Consider the following 10,182-nt stretch of genomic DNA (forward strand, 5'->3'; position numbering starts at 1 on the left):
GGTCCCCCCTAACAACCACATTACGGTTACTGTCCATCAGCTTAGCAAAATGTTGTAGAGTCACTACTTGTCCTCTCTGTGTTGTGCAGCCCACCCTCCCCTTTCTCCCTCCCCCCCATGCATGCTAATCTTAATACCCCCCTTCTTCTTCCGCCCTCTTATCCCTCCCTGCCCACCCATCCTCCCCAGTTCCTTTCCCTTTGGTACCTGTTAGTCCATTTTTGGGTTCTGTAATTCCACTGCTGTTTTGTTCCTTCAGTTTTTCCTTTGTTCCTATACTCCCCAGATGAGTGAAATCATTTGGTATTTCTCTTTCTCCGCTTGGCTTATTTCACTGAGCATAATACTCTCCAGCTCCATCCATGTTGCTGCAAATGGTTGGATTTTTCCACTTCTTATGGCTGAGTAGTATTCCATTCTGTATATGTACCACATCTTTATCCATTCATCTACCGATGGACATTTAGGTTGCTTCCAATTCTTGGCTATTGTAAATAGTGCTGCGATAAACAGGAGTGCATCTGTCTTTCTCAAACTTGATTGCTCGTTCTTAGGGTAAATTCCTAGGAGTGGAATTCCTGGGTCAAATGGTAGGTCTGTTTTGAGCATTTTGATGCACCTCCATACTGCTTTCCACAATGGTTGAATTAATTTACATTCCCACCAGCAGTGTAGGAGGGTTCCCCTTTCTCCACAGCCTTGCCAACATTTGTTGTTGTTTGTCTTTTGGATGGCAGCCATCCTTACTGGTGTGAGGTGATACCTCATTGTAGTTTTAATTTGCATTTCTCTGATAATTAGCGATGTGGAGCATCTTTTCATGTGTCTCTTGGCCATCTGTATTTCTTTTTTGGAGAACTGTCTGTTCAGTTCCTCTGCCCATTTTTTAATTGGGTTATTTGTTTTTTGTTTGTTGAGGTGTGTGAGCTCTTTATATATTCTGGACGTCAAGCCTTTATCGGATGTGTCATTTTCAAATATATTCTCCCATACTGTAGGGTTCCTTTTTGTTCTATTGATGGTGTCTTTCGCTGTACAGAAGCTTTTCAGCTTAATGTAGTCCCACTTGCTCATTTTTGCTGTTGTTTTCCTTGCCCGGGGAGATATGTTCAAGAAGAGATCACTCATGTTTATGTCTAAGAGGTTTTTGCCTATGTTTTTTTCCAAGAGTTTAATGGTTTCATGACTTACATTCAGGTCTTTGATCCATTTTGAGTTTACCTTTGTATATGGGGTTAGACAATGGTCCAGTTTCATTCTCCTACATGTAGCTGTCCAGTTTTGCCAGCACCATCCGTTGAAGAGACTGTCATTTTGCCATTGTATGTTCATGGCTCCTTTATCAAATATTAATGGACCATATATGTTTGGGTTAATTTCTGGGGTCTCTAATCTGTTCCACTGGTCTGTGGCTCTGTTCTTGTGCCAGTACGAAATTGTCTTGATTACTATGGCTTTGTAGTAGAGCTTGAAGTTGGGGAGTGAGATCCCCCCTTTTTTATTCTTCTTTCTCAGGATTGCTTTGGCTATTCAGGGTCTTTGGTGTTTCCATATGAATTTTTGAATTATTTGTTCCAATTCATTGAAGAATGTTGCTGGTAATTTGAGAGGGATTGCATCAAATCTGTATATTGCTTTGGGCAGGATGGCCATTTTGACGATATTAATTCTTCCTAGCCATGAGCATGGGATGAGTTTCCATTTATTAGTGTCCCCTTTAATTTCTCTTAAGAGTGACTTGTAGTTTTGAGAGTATAAGTCTTTCACTTGTTTGGTTAGGTTTATTCCTAGGTATTTTATTCTTTTTGATGCAATGGTGAATGGAATTGTTTTCCTGATTTCTCTTTCTATTGATTCGTTGTTAGTGTATAGGAAAGCTACAGATTTCTGTGTGTTAATTTTGTATCCTGCAACTTTGCTGTATTCCGATATCAGTTCTAGTGGTTTTGGTGTGGAGTCTTTAGGGTTTTTTATGTACAGTATCATATCATCTGCAAATAGTGACAGTTTAACTTCTTCTTTACCAATCTGGATTCCTTGTATTTCTTTGTTTTGTCTGATTGCCGTGGCTAGGACCTCCAGTACTATGTTAAATAACAGTGGGGAGAGTGGGCATCCCTGTCTGGTTCCCGATCTCAGAGGAAATGCTTTCAGCTTCTCGCTGTTCAGTATAATGCTGGCTGTGGGTTTATCATATATGGCCTTTATTATGTTGAGGTACTTGCCCTCTATTCCCATTTTGCTGAGAGTTTTTATCATGAATGGTTGTTGAATTTTGTCAAATGCTTTTTCAGCATCTATGGAGATGATCATGTGGTTTTTGTCTTTCTTTTTGTTGATGTGGTGGATGATGTTGATGGATTTTCGAATGTTGTACCATCCTTGCATCCCTGGGATGAACACCACTTGGTCATGGTGTATGATCCTTTTGATATACTGTTGAATTCTGTTTGCTAATATTTTATTGAGTATTTTTGCATCTACATTCATCAGGGATATTGGTCTGTAATTTTCTTTTTTGGTGAGGTCTTTGCCTGGTTTTAGTATTAGGGTGATGTTGGCTTCATAGAATGAGTTCGGGAGTATTCCCTCTTCTTCTATTTTGTGGAACACTTTAAGGAGAATGGGTATTATGTCTTCTCTGTGTGTCTGATAAAATTCCGAGGTAAATCCGTCCGGCCCCGGGGTTTTGTTCTTGGGTAGTTTTTTTATTACTGTTTCAATTTCTTTGCTCGTAATTGGTTTGTTTAACTTTTGTGTTTCTTCCTTGGTCAGTCTTGGGAGGTTGTATTTTTCTAGGAAGTTGTCCATTTCTTCTAGGTTTTCCAGCTTGTTGGCATATAGGTTTTCATAGTAGTCTTTAATAATTCTTTGTATTTCTGTGGAGTCTGTCGTGATTTTTCCATTCTCATTTCTGATTATGTTGATTTGTGTTGACTGTCTTTTTCTCTTAATAAGTTGGGCTAGAGGCTTATCTATTTTGTTTATTTTCTCAAAGAACCAGCTCTTGGTTTCGTTGATTTTTGCTATTGTTTTATTCTTCTCAATTTTGTTTATTTCTTCTCTGATCTTTATTATGTCCCTCCTTCTGCTGACTTTAGGCCTCATTTGTTCTTCTTTTTCCAGTTTTAATAATTGTGATGTTAGACTATTCATTTGGGATTGTTCTTCCTTCTTCAAGTGTGCCTGGATTGCTATATACTTTCCTCTTAAGACTGCTTTCGCTGCATCCCACAGAATTTGGGGCTTAGTGTTGTTGTTGTCATTTGTTTCTATATATTCCTTGATCTCTATTTTGATTTGTTCATTGATCCATTGATTATTTAGTAGCATGTTGTTAAGCCTCCATGTGTTTGTGAGCCTTTTTGTTTTCTTTGTAGAATTTATTTCTACTTTCATACCTTTGTGGTCTGAAAAATTGGTTGGTAGAATTTCAATATTTTGGAATTTACTGAGGCTCTTTTTGTGAGCTAGTATGTGGTCTATTCTGGAGAATGTTCCATGTGCACTTGAGAAGAATGTATATCCTGTTGCTTTTGGATGTAGAGTTCTATAGATGTCTATTAGTTACATCTGTTCTAGTGTGTTGTTCAGTGCCTGTGTGTCTTTACTTATTTTCTGCCCAGTGGATCTATCCTTTGGGGTGAGTGGTGTGTTGAAGTCTCCTACAATGAATGCATTGCAGTCTATTTCCCTCTTTAGTTCTGTTAGTATTTGCTTCACATATGCTGGTGCTCCTGTATTGGGTGCATATATATTTAGAATGGTTATATCCTCTTGTTGGACTGAGCCCTTTATCATTATGTAGTATCCTTCTTTATCTCTTGTTACTTTCCTTGTTTTGAAGTCTATTTTGTCTGATATTAGTACTGCAACCCCTGCTTTCTTCTCACTGTTGTTTGCCTGAAATATGTTTTTCCATCCCTTGACTTTTAGTCTATGCTTATCTTTGGGTTTAAGATGAGTTTCTTGTAAGCAGCATATAGATGGGTCTTGCTTTTTTATCCCTTCTATTACTCTATGTCTTTTGATTGGTGCATTAAGTCCATTTACATTTAGGGTGACTATTGAGAGATATGTACTTATTGCCATTGCAGGCTTTAGATTCGTGGTTACCAAAGGTTCAAGGTTAGCTTCTTTAGTATCTTACTGCCTAACTTAGCTCGCTTATTGAGCTGTTATATACACTGTCTGGAGATTCTTTTCTTCTCTCCCTTCTTATTCCTCCTCCTCCATTCCTCATATGTTGTGCATTTTGTTCTGTGCTCTTTTTAGGGGTGCTCCCATCTAGAGCAGTCCCTGTAGGATGCCCTGTAGAGGTGGTTTGTGGGAAGAAAATTCCCTCAGCTTTTGCTTGTCTGGGAATTGTTTAATCCCGCCATCATATTTAAATGATAGTCGTGCTGGATACAGTATCCTTGGTTCAAGGCCCTTCTGTTTCATTGCATTAAGTATATCATGCCATTTTCTTCTGGCCTGTAGGGTTTCTGTTGAGAAATCTGATGTTAGCCTGATGGGTTTTCCTTTATAGGTGACCTTTTTCTCTCTAGCTGCCTTTAAAACTCTTTCCTTGTCCTTGATCCTTGCCATTTTAATTACTATGTGTCTTGGTGTTGTCCTCCTTGGATCCTTTCTGTTGGGAGTTCTGTGTAATTCCATGGTCTGTTCGATTATTTCCTCCCCCATTTTGGGGAAGTTTTCAGCAATTATGTCTTCAAAGAGACTTTCTATCCCTTTTCCTCTTTCTTCCTTTTCTGGTATCCCTATAATACGAATATTATTCCTTTTGTATTGGTCACATATTTCTCTTAGTGTTGTTTCATTCCTGGAGATCCTTTTATCTCTCTCTATGTCAGCTTCTATACGTTCCTGTTCTCTGGCTTCTATTCCTTCAATGGCCTCTTGCATCTTATCCATTCTGCTTATAAATCCTTCCAGGGATTGTTTCACTTCTTTGATCTCCTTCCTGACATCTGTGATCTCCTTACGGACTTCATCCCACTTCTCTTGCATTTTTCTCTGCATCTCATCCCATTGCTCTTGCATTTTTCTCTGCATCTCATCCCATTGCTCTTGCATTTTTCTCTGCATCTCCGTCAGCATGTTCATGACTTTTATTTTGAATTCTTTTTCAGGAGGACTGGTTAGGTCTGTCTCCCTCTCAGGTGTTGTCTCTGTGATCTTTGTCTGCCTGTAGTTTTGCCTTTTCATGGTGATAGAGATAGTTTGCAGATCTGGTACAAGTGACCGTTGGAAGAGCTTCCCTTCTTGTTGGTTTGTGGCCTTCTCCTGGGAGAATAGCGACCTCTAGTGGCTTGTGCTGGGCAGCTGTGCGCAGACAGGGCTTCTGCTTCCTGCCCAGTTGCTTTGGGGTTTATCTCCGCTGTTGCTGTGGGCTTGGCCTGGCTGGGGCTGTTCCTCCAAAATGATGGAGCCCCGTTGGAGGCGGAGCGGCCGGGAGGCTATTTATCTCCGTAAGGGCCCTCTGTGCTCCCTGCTGCCCAGGGGGTTAGAGTGCCCAGAGATCCCCAGATTCCCTGCCTCTGGTCTAACTGACCTGTCCTGCCCCTTTAAGACTTCCAAAAACACTCTCCAAACCAAAACAACAACAGCAACAATGCGAGAGGGAACAGAAAGAATAAAAAAGGAAAAAACACGCGATTTTTTTTTTTGTCCTCAGGTGCCGGTCCCAGGCACCCACTCACTGGTCCTGCTGCCCTGTCTCCCTAGCACCGGGGTCCCTGTCCCTTTAAGGCTTCCAAAAAGCGCTCGCCAAAAAGAGAAAAAAAAAAGGGGGAAAACGCGCGATTTCCTCCGTCCTCAAGCGCCGGTCTCAGGTACCCGCCCGCCGGTCCCGCAGGGAGAAACGCAGGATATTCTTTGTCCTCAGGCGCCGGTCCCAGGCACCTGCTCATCGGTCCCACCACCCTGCCTCCCTAGCAACGGGGGCCCGTCTCTTTAAGGCTTCCAAAAAGCACTTACCAAAAAAAAACCGCACCGGTTTCTTTCCACCCGCCGGGAGCCGGGGGGAGGGGCGCTCGGATCCCGCCGGGCCGGGGCTTGTATCTTACCCCCTTCGCAAGGCGCTGGGTTCTTGCAGGTGTGGATGTGGTCTGGATGTTTTCCTGTGTCCTGTGGTCTCTATTTTAGGAAGATTTTTCTTTGGTATATTTTCATAGCTCTATGTGTTTTTGGGAGGAGATTTCCACTGCTCTTCTCACGCCGCCATCCTGGCTCCGCCCCCCCATTTTTCTAAAGTTTTTAATGAGTATTGTCTCTAATGAAAGTAATGTGTTTCCATGGCATTTCCCTCTAAAATGTTTATGAAGGAAAACACAGAAGAAAGAAGAAAGCTCTAGAGAATTATTCAAAACAACCAAAGGGACCTAATTACAAGAGAATAAGTCACTCACTTATTCAAAAAAGCTGGCAAGAGGTGATGATTACTGAGAAAACATTCTGTTAAACAGAGAGGGTCAGGTATACAGTGAAGTTCAAACTCAACCTGAAACATCGGTTAGAACATTTATCTTTTGCTTCAAGCAACTTAGCTACACAAGGGGCAAGTCATGAATAAACAATGATAGTTTTAAAAATGGATATTAAATAAAATATTTCAGGGAATGTCTGTTTCAGATATTCCTGGAGCTGAGGATATAGGTAGGACAATGATAGGTTGCAGGACAAATCCTAAGATATCTTTTTAAAACATAGAAAACATTATATCATTTACAAACTTATCTGATAAACATTTCCAAGTCTACAAAAAATTATGTAAGTTTGCTTGCTGCCCTAGGAACCATAAATAGATTGAATATGTTACGTCCCATAAAATTTATTTATTAGACTGATGTAAAAAATTAGAAGCATCTTGGTATTAACGTTACCAAAGGTATTCATTTATTTCCTCGCTGAAAATCTACTTAAGAGTTTTTATCCCCATGAAAGATGTAAGCCAGTAGTAGAGTTGAGAATCTCTTCCTTTGTGCTGCCTTACAATCTTAACTAAAGAGAACCTGTCACGATGCATGGCATTTAATCCTTTGCTTGTTTGAGCCTGTCTTTTCTACTAACTCTGAATGCTACAAATGTGAGGACACATTATATTCAATGTTGTATGACTGGCACCCAATACAGTTCTAGTATATAGCAGGGTTCAATAAATAAATGTGTGCAATTGATTTAACTTGAGTATTCTTTTTCTTTCAAAGGTTCATATCCTATTGCTATGTGATGATTCATAAATGCCCCTTGAGATGTCTTGGAAATAATTACGGACACCTCGCTCCTTTCTTTCTATCCCTTTGAAGAAATCATGTACTATAACTTTGAACCTGAGCCACCAACTTAAATACTCCCACCAAAAAAGAAGTTGCATACATTGAAGAAATTGTTTTCCTAACCCAAGTTCCTCCTCACACTGCTCAGTATTACCTGAGCATTATTGGGATATCTGAAATATGCAACGGCAATTTTAACACAGTTCTCTGAACAGAACTTTTAGATTCAGAAGGAAAACACAGCAAACATCAGTGGTAATTTCATGTCGAATCCAAAACCCTCTATGCCCTTCACAGTTCAGTCTACATAAATTCTTCATCTGGTATTACCCGAGCTGAGCTGACGGCTGTGATTGAGAAACATACCTTCACTCAACAGCGGGGTGGGCAGGTGAGGAACACTGAGTCATCCTTCCCAGAGCTCACGTTGTGGGACTTTCCCGAGACGTTTGCAGAGATGGAGAGGTGTTCATGTTTGTGACACACACATACTTGCTCCGTGGTTTATTTTTAAACTCTTCCCTCATACCCCTATTTGTGGAGAAGGGAACGGAAGTAGTTTCCTTGCTCCCTTTAATATTATTTTTACTCTTCTGTCTTAATAGCCACTTTGCTCCTCTTTCTCTCCCATGATCACTTTTGGCCACTCTCCCTGTCTCCAACTTTCTTCTGATGGCCAGGGCCTCTGCCCAGCACCTTGGGTCTCCTCATCAGGCCTGGATCAGCTGTTCCCCCTCTTCTCTCTGCACAGCCTGCCCTGTGTACATTAAGTCAACCTTCTCCTACATCTATGACCTTGACTAAATGAAGGCAGAAACCCTGTGTAGGTGTCAGACTCTGGGAGCCCTGCCGATGGTTATCTTCTGGTGCTTTCTCTGGATGTGAGCAGTTGTCTTCTTCATCCACTTGTGAAACTCCTCCTCTTCTCTGGCCTTGCCTGGCCAACTTCATCTTGACCAGCTGATACTGACAGCCAGATTCATGGTTCTGGTCTTATTCCTACTAAATAAAGCTTTCCTCAGACACTTTGTGATTATCTCCAGCCAGCAAAGTGCAGTGGAAGTCAAACCAGCTTTTTGACCAAAAGCCTCAATTATGAAAGTACATATCTATACTCAATAGCATGTCTAAATTCCTTCTTTTTCTTTAACAATCCACCTTTATTCTCTCCCTTAAAAAAAAACAACAACAACCTATCCTGATTCATAGAAGTGGCATGATGAACCTCAAGGTCAGGTAGGGAGGGTACATTTGGAAGATGTTGGGGTTTACCAGTAGATGAAAGGGGAAGTGACTAAGGAATGGGTGGAGAGAAGACAGATGACAGCCAGCAGTCTGAAGAGGAGAACTCTGGCTGTCCTCATTCTGGAAGTCGGGAGGGACTGGTCAAGCTCGTTGCAAGGTTCTCCCACTCGGGTTTTGTAGTTGTCTTCTGAGAAAAGGAGATGTGACTCCTGTGCTACTGTAGCCTACAGCCAGCTAGCAGCTGTCTCCATTCCTGCTGCTGACAGAGGAGCAGCCAGCCTGTGAGAACCACCCACTCCTGGAGGGGCTGCGGTGCCCACAGGGATGGTGGCTGGCATGGGCCCAAACCTGACCATGGCAGGCTGCCAAGCTCCACTGGTGGGGAAACAGCCTGCTTTGGGCCTGTTTTGCATTGTCTCCTGATTTAATTCCCCCTTCCCCATTCCCTGCGAAGATAGCACGTCGGGCTCTGCAGAGTCCCTTAGAGTGGGATTCGCAAGGCAGAGTTCAGGGCTGTGCTCCCACAGTCCTTCTGTCTCTTGTTTTCATCAGGAGAATAGAAAATCAGAAGAGAAGAAAAAAATTGCAAGCCTGTTGACTGGTTAATTTATTTAGTAGCCTATGTATTCATTTTTTAGAAGTTTAAACATGTTTTTCCTAATTCTAAGAGTGATACCTGCCAAGGCAGAAAAAAACTCAAGAACACTGAAAGAGGTCAAGAAAAAAACCTCAAATGTGATTTCATGCCCATCTTGACAGAAAATCTAAGATATAGTTATAAAACATTTAATAAATAATAAAATGATAATACATATTATTTAATATTAACCTATTTGCCAAGTGCGACATGATATATTACAATGTAATTGGTAGCATTCAAAATAAGAACATATAACATGCCTTATATATACCAGACAATATTATCTTGTTTCTAAAATGCTATTTAACCTCAACTTAACATCTTCTAAAACTAGAATAGCTCTTACAATCAATATATAGAATAATGTACCTTCGATAAGAGGAAATAGGTGTTCTATTGGCCTATTAGAGTTTTTACAAAAATTGAATCAACAGATTTTGTAGCCTTAACAATTTATCTCAAACTATTTCCCCTCCAATATATATTCTTCTATGTTATGGATTCTTATAGTTGCATTGTAATCTACTATATAGATTTACTGTGGTTTACACAACGTATCTCTGCTTAAGAGCATTCTAACTTTCTTCAGACCATGTGGCTCTAGGCCTTAAAAGAGATGCGAGAGACGGAGGCAATCTGCTTACCTATGCAACCCAGGGAATTTGAACTGGCTCCTCAGGGGACATTACTTCTGAAGAATGCATTTGTACATGGGCAATTTCCATCCTAACAGGTACATGGAGAAGGACAGACCACCAACCCACTTCCACCCATTTTATTTTTCAGGAAATTTGTCTTTGAGGGGAAATGACTCCACTGTTAGCCAACCACTCCTTCCCAGTAGTGGCGCCCTTTTCTCAGTGGATACTTGGGAGGAAGCTACTATTTTACTCACAGATGCATGTGCCTTGTGGCACGCAGAAACTCCTGTTTAGCTTATACTTCAGCAAGCTTGGGGTGGCCGAGGGCCCCAACAAATCCAAATGCCTGAGACCATCACAGTGTAGCCTAAGTAAC

At 41.1% G+C, this 10,182-nt stretch overlaps 1 long non-coding RNA gene across 1 annotated transcript in view; it reads right to left on the reverse strand.

The window, feature by feature from the left end:
• Nucleotides 1–7,714, reverse strand: part of LOC140843569 (uncharacterized) — a 30,769-nt gene extending 23,055 nt beyond the window's left edge. Inside the window, exon 1 of the long non-coding RNA XR_012121420.1 lies at nt 7,647–7,714. This is a non-coding gene — a long non-coding RNA (uncharacterized lncRNA). The remainder of the gene's footprint in view (nt 1–7,646) is intronic.
• Nucleotides 7,715–10,182: the final 2,468 nt, after the last annotated feature.

The sequence above is a fragment of the Manis javanica genome, chromosome 9 (assembly GCF_040802235.1).
Source record: "Manis javanica isolate MJ-LG chromosome 9, MJ_LKY, whole genome shotgun sequence".
Taxonomy (NCBI): domain Eukaryota; kingdom Metazoa; phylum Chordata; class Mammalia; order Pholidota; family Manidae; genus Manis; species Manis javanica.